The 12,230-nt window shown below is 49.9% G+C and overlaps 1 protein-coding gene across 1 annotated transcript in view; it reads right to left on the bottom strand.

Moving 5' to 3' along the window:
- LOC140388002 (bromodomain-containing protein 1-like) overlaps positions 1-12,230 on the bottom strand; it is a 98,620-nt gene that overhangs the window by 85,593 nt on the left and 797 nt on the right. The window lies entirely within an intron of this gene.

Genomic DNA, 12,230 nt, shown 5'->3' with positions numbered 1-12,230 from the left:
CACCAGCTGGAGATAAAAGCGGACATTCAGGCCGCAGTGAAGGACGCGATGGCTGAAACTCTGGCACAAATAAAGCGTGCCCGGAGTAGAATGGAAAGGAGACTGGAAGCCCAAGAGGCAACCATCAAGGACATGAAGAAAGCTGCAACCGACCAGAGTGATCGGATCATGGCGCTGGAGAAAGAGGTGGCGAGGTTGGTCGCGTCACAGGGCAGCCTCAGTGGTAAAGCCGAGGACCAGGAGAACTGTTCAAGAAGGCAAAACCTGCGGATTGTGGGCCTACCGGAGGGAATCGAGGGCAGGGACCCCACGAACTACATGGCCCAGATGTTGAGCAACCTGGTGGGAAGGGAGACTTTTGTCAACCCACCAGAAATACACAGGGCACATCGGTCACTGCGTCCGAAACCCAGAGCAGGGGAACAACGAGGGCAATAATAGCTAAACTGCACCGGTGAATCCTGCGCTGGGCCAGGCGATCCAAGAACTGCAACTGGGAGGGACACAAAATAAGAATATACCAGGACATTCGGGCTGACCTAGCCAAGTGCCGGGCGGAATTTAACAGGGCGAAGGCAGCACTGTACAAGAACGGCGTACGTTTTGTTATGCTGTACCCAGCAAAGCAAGGCAAGGAACACCTTTTCACAGCCTGTGCCAAGGCAGACAAGTTCGTTGTGGAGTGTGGATTGGAGCAGCGACAGCAGGGGGAAGCGATAAAGGGCCCACGGCAAGGAACGACAGCACGGCAACGAGCCAACGCGGGGGGGGGGGGCTAAACACATCCTGAGCGACAAGCAGCAAGCCACCACCTGAGACCGCTTCGTGCGGGAGAACGTGGCCTCGTTCGAGAGAATGAGAGTAACGGAAAAGGGAAAGCAGAGTGGCAAGCGGGAGGAGTGCAGAGTAAGACGGGGAAAGAACGTGCAGGAATTACAGAGAGCGGGCAAGGGAAAAACAAGACAGTAACTCCCGGGAGGGGGGTCACCATACTAACGGAAAAGCTAGCTCCGAGAGCATGCAGCAGATAAAGACCGCGGCGGACCCCCGACAGAGGGGACGGCGCCAGGCTGGGGGGAACAAACAGCAGGGATGGAGGAACAAACAGCGGGGACGGGGGACCATAGGGGGAAAAGAGCTGGGGGAAGGGGGACAGAGGGAGGGAGGAAGCATGGGAAAGGAGAGATAAGAGGGGGGAGCACAGGAAAGGGGTGACGGGGGGGGGGGGGGGGGGGGGGCATAGGGAAAGGGAAAAAAACAAGACCAGAACAACTGTGGCAATATAGCTACAAAAGAACCACAACCAGGGGCCCGGAGCAAGGAAGCACTGCAAGCAACCACCTAGTACGGTCTCCGGTCGAAGGGAGATCCCGGAGTGCAGGGGACTACCCATGTGGCGGACGCACAGTTGGTGGCCATGTTGGGTGCCCCTGGACAAAGGAAAACCCCGGAGCGCAGGGACCCCACCCGCATGTGGAAAGCAGTGACAACATCCATCTTGGATGGCCCCCTAACAAAGTGAAACTGCAGAGGCGCGTCCACCAGGTAAGTATGGTTAATCCCACAGGAGCGGAGGGACAAAATCCCCCGACCAGGATAGTCATCTGGAATGTCAGGGGACTTCAACAGCCCAGTGAAAAGATCCAGAGTCTTCACCCACCTAAGAAACGTGAAAGCCGACATAGTCAAGGCTGAACGGAGTGTGGTTTGTACAGACCCATCTCACTACTAAACGTAGATTCCAAAATACTGGCCAAGATAGGCATAGACAGATACAGTGCAGGAGGCCATTCGGCCCATCGAGTCTGCACTTTGGAAAGAGCACCCCACTTAAGCCCATACCTCCACTCCATACCCGTAACCCAGTACCCCACCCAACCCCTTTGAACACGAAGGGCAATTTAGCATGGCCACTCCACCTAACCTGCACGGCTTTGGACTGTGGGAGGAAACCAGAGCTCTCAGAGGAAACCCACGCAGACACAAGAACGTGCAGACTCCGCACAGACAGTGACCCAAACCAGGAATCAAACCTGGAACTATGAAGCGACAGTGCTAACCACTGTGCTACCGTGCCGCCCACAAGATCCGAGCCAAAAGGCTGGAGAACAGCGTACCAGAGGTGGCCACAGAGGATCAAACGGGCTTTGTCAAAAGGTAGACAGCTAACATCGAACATCAGGCATCTGCTGAACGTGATCATGACCCCATCTGGGGAGAGAACACCTGAGCTGATTGTCTCCCTGGATGCAGAAAAGGCCTTCGACAGAGTCGAGTGGCAGTACCTCATAGAGGTACTGGAGCAGTTCGGGCTTGGAACAAGGTTCACCTCCTGGGTGAAGCTCCTGTACAACGCTCCCATGGCGAGCATACGGACAAACAACATGAGTTTCCAGTACTTCTAGCTGCACTGGGGCACCAGCCAGAGATGTCCGTTGTCCCCGCTGCTGTTCACCCTCGCGATCGAACCACAAACGATCGCGCTCAGAACAGCAAAGAACTGGAGGGAGATCCAGAGAGGTGGCAGAGAGCACAGTCTCGCTCTATGCGGATGACCTGTTCCTCCACATCTCGGACCCACAAAGCAGCATGGAAGGAATCATCGCACTCCTGAAAGAATTTGGTGCCTTCTAAGGCTACAAACTCAACATGAGCAAAAGCAAGATCTTCCCGGTTAACCCGCAAGGGGGAGGGTCAGCACTGGTGGGACAGCCATTTAAACAAGCCCAACACAAATTCCGCTACTTGGGGATCCAAATCGCTTATGACTGGACGCGGGTTCACAAATGGAACCTGACCAGTCTGACAGAGAAAATAAAGAAGGACCTGCAGAGATGGAACACACTCCCACTCTCCCTCAGTGGGAGAGTGCAGATGATCAAAATGAACGTGCTGCCCAGGTACCTCTTCCTACTTAGATCCATCCCTATCTATAACCCCAAGGCCCTTTCAATTCATTGGACAAATTAATCATGTCATTTGTATTGGGGGAGGGAGGGGGGTTGGAGATAGAATGATAGGATGCCAAAGAAGGTCTTACTGAAAGCAAAACCTACAGTACTACCACTGAACAGCGAGACAGCAGAAAGAGCAATGGGATGGATAAAGGAGCCAGAAGCCAAATGGGTACACGCAGAGGAGGCCTCCTGCAGGGGGCACTCCTATCCCCACCCAGAAAACACTTCAGCAGCCCAGTGGTGGTAGCCACCCTCCAGATCTGGAACCAGCTACGGCAACAGTTCGACCTGACCGAAATGCCTGACAAAGCCTCCATCTGCAGTAACCACTCACTGACGCCACCTTTCAAAGGTGGAGACAGGACAGGGGCACACGGACAGTCAGGGACCTATACACCGACGGCAGGGTCATAACACTGGACAAACTGATGGAGAGGTTCCAGCTAGATAAGGACAACGAACTCTGATACCTGCAGCTTAAAAACTTCCTATGGAAAGAGACAAGGACATACTCGCGATCACCACGACGGACACTACTAGAAGAACTACTGGACGCAGATATTCTAGTCAGAGGGCAACCACAACTAGCACAGCAAGGCAAAAGAGAGAAAAAAAGGAACAGGAAGAAGGAACGACAGATGGTCGAAGCTGAGGCAAACGGCCAAAACAAAAAACGACCAAGAGATGTAAGTGACTTCAGGGGCACCACTCAAGTGTCCCTTCCACCCAGTTTTGTTTTGTATAAAAGAAATAGAAGGTGTGGGGGGGGGGGGGGGAAGAGAGAAAAGCCCCCCCCACCCACCTTCTGCTATGTTATGATTATTTATTTTTTTACTTCCTATTTTTCTTGTGTGTACATTTGAAAATATATCATGTATAAACCCCAATAAAAAGATTTTTAAAAATAAGGTAGAGAGAGAAATGAAAAGAGAGGGACTTGATTAAGAGAGAAAAAAACAAGGTAAAAATATTCATGTTATATTTTTCAAAATTTCTAGCAACAAGTAAAGCTTGAAAGAATGTGATCTCTTATTTGCAACAGTTGTTTATCAGAGGCTGACTGACAGTAATTAAGAAAAAACACTTGCATTCATATAGCATCTTCATGACCCTGGGCACTTTACAACCAATGAAGTACATTTTGAAATGTTTCAATGTGGGAAGCATGATAGCTCATTTGTGTGCAGCAAGCTCCCACAAATATGAAAATGACCACGTGATCTGCTTCAATTATGTTGGTTGAGGGATAAATATAGCCAGGACACCAGGGGTAACTCTCTCGCTCTTCTTTGAAATAAGACTCCATACGAGAGTGACAGAGAGCAGTTTTAATGTCTCCTCTGAAAGATGGCACTTCAATTGATCATAACAAGATGTAGTTTTGGGGAGGAGTTATTAACCCGTAATTGCTGTGACTTTAAAGATCGGACCTGAAATAGGCTGTCTTGCAAGTTTAAATCAAAATAAAAGTGTTGTATTGGGTGCTCTGGATCCGTGGAACACATACAGGTCACCAACACTTGAAATAGTGCAACACTATTTTATTGAATCATTAACTGTTGTAACATACTCTTGACTGTGGTTTAACACAATACTAGCTTTAACTAAAGACCTTTGCCTTGTCCTAACCAGTTGATGCACTCAGCACATGGTGAATGTCTGTGTTGCAGGCTGTGAGCTCTGTGCTCCTAGCTAGCTGCTACTCGAATGAGCGGGAATTCTGATGTCCCCTGTCTTTAAAGTGCGTGTGTTCTCACTGGTGATTGGCTGCGGTGTTGTGTGTGTTGATTGGTCCCACTGTGTGTCCATCAGTGTGTGTCTGCACCATGATATACTGGTATCTATACAGAAAGGATAACCATTTATTTCTCATGACACAACAAACACATTCCTCACTCATACTAGATACTTCTGACAGTGCAAAGTTACCTCAGTTCCACACAAGTTTAAAAAAATGACATTTTGACACAGGAATATCAGGTAGACTACAATGCTTCTGGCATAAAGAAACAAAATGCTGGAAATACTCAAGAGGACTAGCAGCATCTGTGGAGAGAGAAACAGTTCACTTTTTAAAGTTGGTGACCTTTCAGCAGAACTTTGCCCTTGTATAGAGCTTTTGATGTCTGATATTACTTTATCCCATTTTGAGTGTTGAATTCACTTGAGAAAATTTGGAGAGAGAGAGCTTTGTGTTAAGCCAGATGGTACTCTAAGCCAGACAAAGAATCAAAAGCAAAGTACTACAGGTGATGGAATTCCAAAATAAAAACAAAGAATGCTGGAAATACTCAACAGATCAGGCAGCATCTGTGCAGAGAGGTACAGAGTTAATCTTTTCAGATCAATAGCCTTATGTTAGAAAGGAACAGGGTCAGAGACTCAGGCTGTGGTTGAAATGAAAGGAGTCCAAATTTACTCACTCAGTTTAGTAGAGATCAGTACTGATGCAGTACTAATCAACTAATTCAATAATATTTGGTACTAGAAATATAGAATAAACACATGAATCAGATATGAATCAAATAAAAAGATAGACAGACCGTGCAAAACTAATCATGGTATCACTGAAGGAATAACCTAGATGCCAAAACCAGCCAAATAACCTAAATGCCAAAAATAAGCAAAGACAACAGTAGATTGATGGGGGAGAAGATTTAACTTTGACTTAATTATGTATCCAGTTCCAGATAAGGATGTCATGAGCCTTTTCACTGAAACAACTGACTTTAAAATAGGGCATACGAATGCTGTTTGCGTGGTTATTCAAGTACAAAGGACTATACATAGTTTAACTTTGAAACTGCAATACTAAAATTAGCCATGTTACCAGATATTAAATGAAACTATATATCTGTAATTTTGTGAACATATTTTTCTACTACATGTGGTGAACATTCTGATAACCATGCTATCTTTGCACACGTGGAGTTAGAAAATAACTAATGTTACAAAAATAACATTGCCTGCCCTTAATTTCATCCCTAATAATGCAACATTAAATTGTATCCAACCACTGCTGTTCGCTGGCTGAATTTTTCCTTATCATTTAGGTTGGCACGGTAGCACTGTGGTTATTAGCACTGCTGCCTCACAGATCCAGGGTCCTAAGTTCAATTCTGGCCTCGGATGACTGTCTGTGTGAAGTTTGCACTTTCTCCCCGTGTCTGCATGGGTTTCCTCCAGGTACTCCGGTTTCCTCACACAGTCCAAAGATGTGGATTGGCTATGTTAAATTGCCCCTTAGTGTCCAAAGGTTAGGTGGGGTTACTGGGATGGGGTGGAGGCATGGGCTTAATAGGGTGCTCTTTCTAAGAGCTGGTGCAGACTCGATGGGCCGAATGGCCTTCTTCTGCACTGTAAATTCTATGATCCAATGTAAAGTCACCCAACAAGATAAATTCTGTAGTCAAAGAAGACAGTTTCCAATATATTTTGCTGGTAAATTGTATCAATTGGAAAACCAGTGTATTCCAGGTATCATCCCTACCTTTATGTCTAGTTGATTCCTGAAAATGGAATATCCAAGTCCTAAGAGGAGTGTCATGATATCCACAGCAGCATATCATGGTGCAATCACACACACACTGATGGACAGGTAGTTGGACCAACCAACACACACACACACAACATGGCAGCCAATCACCAGTGAGAGCACACGCACTATAAAACAGGGAACACCACAGTTCCCGCTCATTCTACCAGGAGATAACTCAAAGCAAAGAGCTCACAGCGTGCCACTCAGACATACTCCATGTGCTGAGTGCCTCACCAAGATAGTGAAAGGGCTGGGTCCACAGGTTAGCTGGTGAAGCACGAGCCTCAGCCAGCAGTTAGTAGTTGTTATTGTTTAAGACAATAAAACAGAGTTGTACCATCTACAGCCGTGTTGGATCATTTGTGCATCGGAACACACAACACGACATGATACCAGTAGTGGAAGCTAATCAGCGACTGTGAGACCTACCTGCACCCTCTCAGAAATCCTGCTCCATGGAAAATATCAGCCCGCCGCAGCCGCTCCGAATCGCTGGAAATCTTGGCGTCAACTGGAAGCTGTTTAAACAGTGCTTCCAGCTCTTCCTAGAAGCCACAGACAGGGAGAATGCATCGGACACCAGGAAGATCACCCTCCTCCTCTCCACGGTGGGGCAACACGCCATCCACATCTACAACTCCCTGGCATTCGCGGAAGGCGAGGACAAAACGATATACAAGACGGTGCTTCTAAAATTCGAGGAACACTTCAGCGTGGAAGTCAATGAGAGCTTTGAGAGGTATCTATTCCAGCAGCGCCTGCAGGGTAAGAATGAGCCTTTTCAATCTTACTTGACACACCTCCGTATCCTCACGCAGTCCTGCGGCTATGAGGCCACCTCCGACTCCATGATACGGGATCAGATAGTTTTTGGGGGTTATCTCGGATACCTTGCGCCAGCAGCTCCTCAAAATTAAGCGCCTCACCCTAGCGACTGCCACTGAGACCTGCGTCCTCCACGAGAACGCGATCAGCCGATACTCCCAAATCCAGGCGGCCAAAACGGCACGGCAGGGGTCCTACGAGGCGGAGCGGGTCCAGTCGATCAAGTTCCTCCCGGCCCGTGGCCCGGACAACAGCGGCCATTTTGCGTGCTTTCCGAGGCCTCCCGCGTTTGTACGTGCCAAAAGCGGGGTCGTTGACGCAGAGGGACGTGATGCGCAGGCGCGCTCTACGCAGGACCGCATCGCGCATGTGCGGTGGCGCAATGAACGCCATGACATCACGTCGTGCGGCAACTGTGGCTCCGCCCACTTAAAGCGGCAATGTCCGGCCAAAGTGCGACAATGCCTCCACTGTGGCAGGATGAGCCACTATGCTGCCTGCTGTCGAGCAGCTCAACCTGCCAACTCTCAACAATTCCGCCAGCCTCGCAGGGACGTGCGGGCTATTCAGCCCCCATACACTGAGTTATATCCTGGCAACATGCAGACCAGTGATACCAAAGACAGGGAGCCCTTCCGCGTTGCGGTAATTCACAAGAACCGGATGTCCCCAAGTCGGAACCACCAGCCGCTGCCAGTGCACAGCACTGATCCAGGCGATGAGTGGTGTGCCACCCTAACGGTCAACTAATCACAGATTCGCTTGGACACTGGTGCCTCCGCCAATCTCCTTGCATGGTCAGCCTTCCAGACCTTGAAGGTTAAACCACCGATTCTGCCATCCCACTGTCAGCTGGTTGACTATAATGGAAACGTCATCCCGGCCACGGGGTCCTGCCAGCTCGAGGTTACACACAACTCACATAAAGCCACATTGTCTTTTGAAATAGTTGGATCCTCGAAGGACTCTCTGTTAGGCGCACAGGCGTGCAAGATCCTCCACCTTGTTCAGCGGGTACACAATCTTGTCTGCAGCAGGCACGTCAGATTTCCCGGATGCAGACTTTAGGGCGCAGCTCTACTCACTCCTCGCGAATACCCAGGAGGTTTGAGGGCATGGGCACACTGCCCTACACCTACAGAATACGGCTCAAACCGGACGCCTGCCCGGTCATTCACGCTCCTCGTAGAGTCCCAGCACCACTCAAGGACCGCCTCAAGCAACAGCTGCAGGACCAAGGTGTGCTTTCCCAGGTGATGGAGCCAACGCCATGGGTCAGCTCCATGGTGTGCGTCAAGAAGCCCTCCGACAAGCTCCGGATCTATATTGACCCAAAAGATTTGAATAATAACATTATGAGGTAACACTACCCCATACCCAAATGAGAAGAAATCACGAGCGAAATGGCTCGGGCAAAAATATTCACCAAGCTTGATGCCTCAAAGGGTTTTTGGCAGATTCAACTGGATCAGTCTAGCAGGAAGCTGTGCACTTTCAACACTCCATTTGGCCGATACTGCTACAATAGGATGCCGTTCGGCATCGTCTCGGCCTCCGAGGTGTTCCATCGCATCATGGAACAGATGATGGAGGGCATCGAAGGGGTACGCGTCTGTAGACAACGTGATCATCTGGTCCACCACACCATAGGAGCACATCAGTCGTCTCCAGCGTGTCTTTGCACGGATACGAGATCAGGGCCTGCATCTCAACCGAGCCAAGTGCTCTTTTGGCCAGACTGAGCTAAAGTTTTTGGGGGACCACATCTCCCAGTCAGGGGTGTGGCCGGATGCCGACAATGTGACAGCCATCGCAGCCATGCAGCAGCCGTCAGACAAGAAGGCAGTGCTGCGCTTTCTCGGGATGGTCAACTTCCTGGGGAAGTTTATTCCTAACCTTGGTTCGCACACGACTGCTCTTCGCCACCTGGTCAAAAAGACAACGGAATTCCAGTGGCTGCCCGCACACCAGAGTGAATGGGAGGAGCTCAAGGTCAAGCTCACCACCGCCCCGGTACTGGCGTTTTTCGATACCACACGGGAAACAAATATCTCAACTGACGCCAGCCAGTCCGGCATTGGGGCAGTACTCCTGCAACGGGACGACACCGCATCATGGGCCCTTCGCCTTATGCGTCGTGGGCCATGACCCCCACAAAACAGCGCTATGCACAGATTGAAAAGGAGTGCCTAAGCGTGTTGACCGGCATCGACAAATTTCACGATTATGTGTATGGTCTTCCGCAGTTCACTGTGGAGACCGACCATCGCCCCCTGGTCGGCATCATTCAGAAGGACCTCAACGATATGGCCCCTCGCCTCCAGCGCATTCTGCTCAAGCACCGGAGGTACGACTTCCAACTTGTCTACACCCCGGGGAAGGACCTCATAATCACAGATGCTCTGTCCAGGGCGGTTAACACACCGCGCGAATCGGAGGGGTTCGTTTGTCAGGCCGACGCACAAGTAGCCTTCACATCGGCCAATCTGCCGGCCACTGACGCACGTCTGGCCCACATTCGCCGTGAGACTGCGGCTGACCCCCTTCTACAGCGTGTAATGCGCCACATGATGGAATGGTGGCTCAAGGGGCAGTGCCCACAATATTACAATGTCCGGGACGACTTGGCCATCATTGATGGTGTCCTCTTGAAGTTGGACCGGATTGTGATCCCACACAGCATGCACCGGCTTGTCCTCGAACAACTGCACGAAGGCCATCTCGGAGTTGAAAAGTGCAGGCGGAGGGCCCGTGAGGCTGTGTACTGGCCGGGCATCAGCAACGACATCGCCAACGTGGTGCTCAACTGCCCCACCTGCCAAAGGTTTCAGCCGGCGCAACCCCCTGAGACACTTCAGCCCCATGAGTTGGTCACGTCCCCCTGGGCGAAGGTGGGTGTGGACCTCTTTCATGCGCTCGGCAGGGACTATATCATCCTGATTGACTATTTCTCAAATTATCCAGAGGTCATACGCCTGCACGACATGACATCATCAGCTGTCATCTGGGCATGCAAAGAAACCTTTGCTCGCCATAGAATTCCGCTCACCGTCATGTCTGACAACGGGCCTTGCTTTGCGAGCCAAGAATGGTCTTCCTTTGCCACTTCATACAACTTCACGCAGGTGACGTCCAGTCCCTTACTCCCCCAGTCGAATGCCAAGGCGGAAAAGGGCGTCCACATTGTGAAGCGGCTCCTCTGCAAGGCTGCTGATGCGGGATCTAACTTCTGTTTAGCCCTGCTGGCCTATCGCTCGGCCCCACTGTCCACGGGCCTCTCGCCAGCCCAGCTGTTGATGGATCGCACCCTCAGGACCACTGTGCCGTCCATTCATGTTCCTGAACCCGACCATGCTCCAGTACTGTGAGGGATGCAACAACAGCGTGCTCAGCAGAAGGTGGCACATGACGCTCGGGCAACTGATCTTCCTGCCCTGGCGCCTGGAGACAACGTCCGCATACACCTACTGGAGGGTGGCTGGTCGGCAACCGCCGAGCTTCTCCGCCACATGGCTCCCCGCTCGTTCCTGGTTCACATGCCCGATGGCTCCATTCGCCGACGTAATCGGCTGGCCCTTCGTCTGCTTCCGCGCTCGCTAAGAGGTCGTGCACCGGTGCCACGCCCTCCTGTTGTCCCTGATGTCGACTTCGTTGAGCTTCCTGCCACTCTGCCTATTCCTCTCTCGGCTGTGGCCAGGCCCATTCCTCAGCCGGTGGATCCTGACCCACCCTTGAGGCGGTCAACCCGAATTCGTCGCCCACCTGATAGACTTGGCTTCTGAGCCGGTTGGCACATTGGACTCACTGAATTGTTGTGCAATAATGTTAACGTGTTTCTTTCTTGTCGTTCCAGAAGTTCTCTCTCGTCGTTTGCTGATTGCATTTTTTTTGTTATTGGTACAACCTCGTTGCTCTGTTGCACCTGACACCTTCCTATGTATATAGTTTAGCCTCATGTACATGTTGTAAATATTGCACACACATACTCAGATGCACTCAGTACACACTTCTATTTATTAGCATGTCGGCACATATCCTTGTGAAACGGGGGGGGGGGGATGTCATGATATCCACATCAGCATATCATGGTGCAATCACACACACACTGATGGACAGGTAGATGGACCAACCAACACACACACACAACATCGCAGCCAATCACCAGTGAGAGCACACGCACTATAAAACAGGGAACACCACAGTTCCCACTCATTCTACCAGGAGATAGCTCACAGCTTACAGCGTGCCACTCAGACATAGACCATGTGCTGAGTGCCTCACCAAGATAGTGATAGGGCTGGGTCCACAGGTTAGCTGGTGAAGCACGACCCTCAGCCAGCAGTTAGTAGTTGTTATTGTTTAAGACAATAAAACAGAGTTGTACCATCTACAGCCGTCTTGGATCATTTGTGCAGCGGAACACCCAACACAAGGAGCTCAGTACTTTGGTCCAAAATGAGCATTATCCATTCTGACAGAGTCAGCACAACTACAATATACTACTCGGAGTGAATGCGCCTGAATGCACCAGTATTAAAGGTTTTGTTGGGCCACAACCAGAATCAGGCCATGAAAGCCATACTATGAGTTGAACCAATCATTTCTATTTAGAAATAGATTAGAAAGATTTACTGACAAGATGTTTGTTTACTATGATTCATACACTTAAATAATAAACTGGATCAACTACTGAGAGTATTTTCATTGAGGCAGAGATTTCAATAAAAACAGCAGACTTAACACAGCATTAGTTATCCTGTCAGCAGTGAGGCTGCCTACTTTAGTATAGGCCTCACATACTGTTCATTACACAAGGGAAACATAATTGATTATAACAGATTATCTAAAAAAAACATATTCTCAGTTGTAATAAAAGTAGAGGCTATGTCGTACAACAAATATAAAAGGGT

The sequence above is a fragment of the Scyliorhinus torazame genome, chromosome 13, assembly GCF_047496885.1.
Source record: "Scyliorhinus torazame isolate Kashiwa2021f chromosome 13, sScyTor2.1, whole genome shotgun sequence".
Classification (NCBI taxonomy): Eukaryota; Metazoa; Chordata; class Chondrichthyes; order Carcharhiniformes; family Scyliorhinidae; genus Scyliorhinus; species Scyliorhinus torazame.
This window is presented reverse-complemented; position numbering and strand designations above follow the sequence as displayed.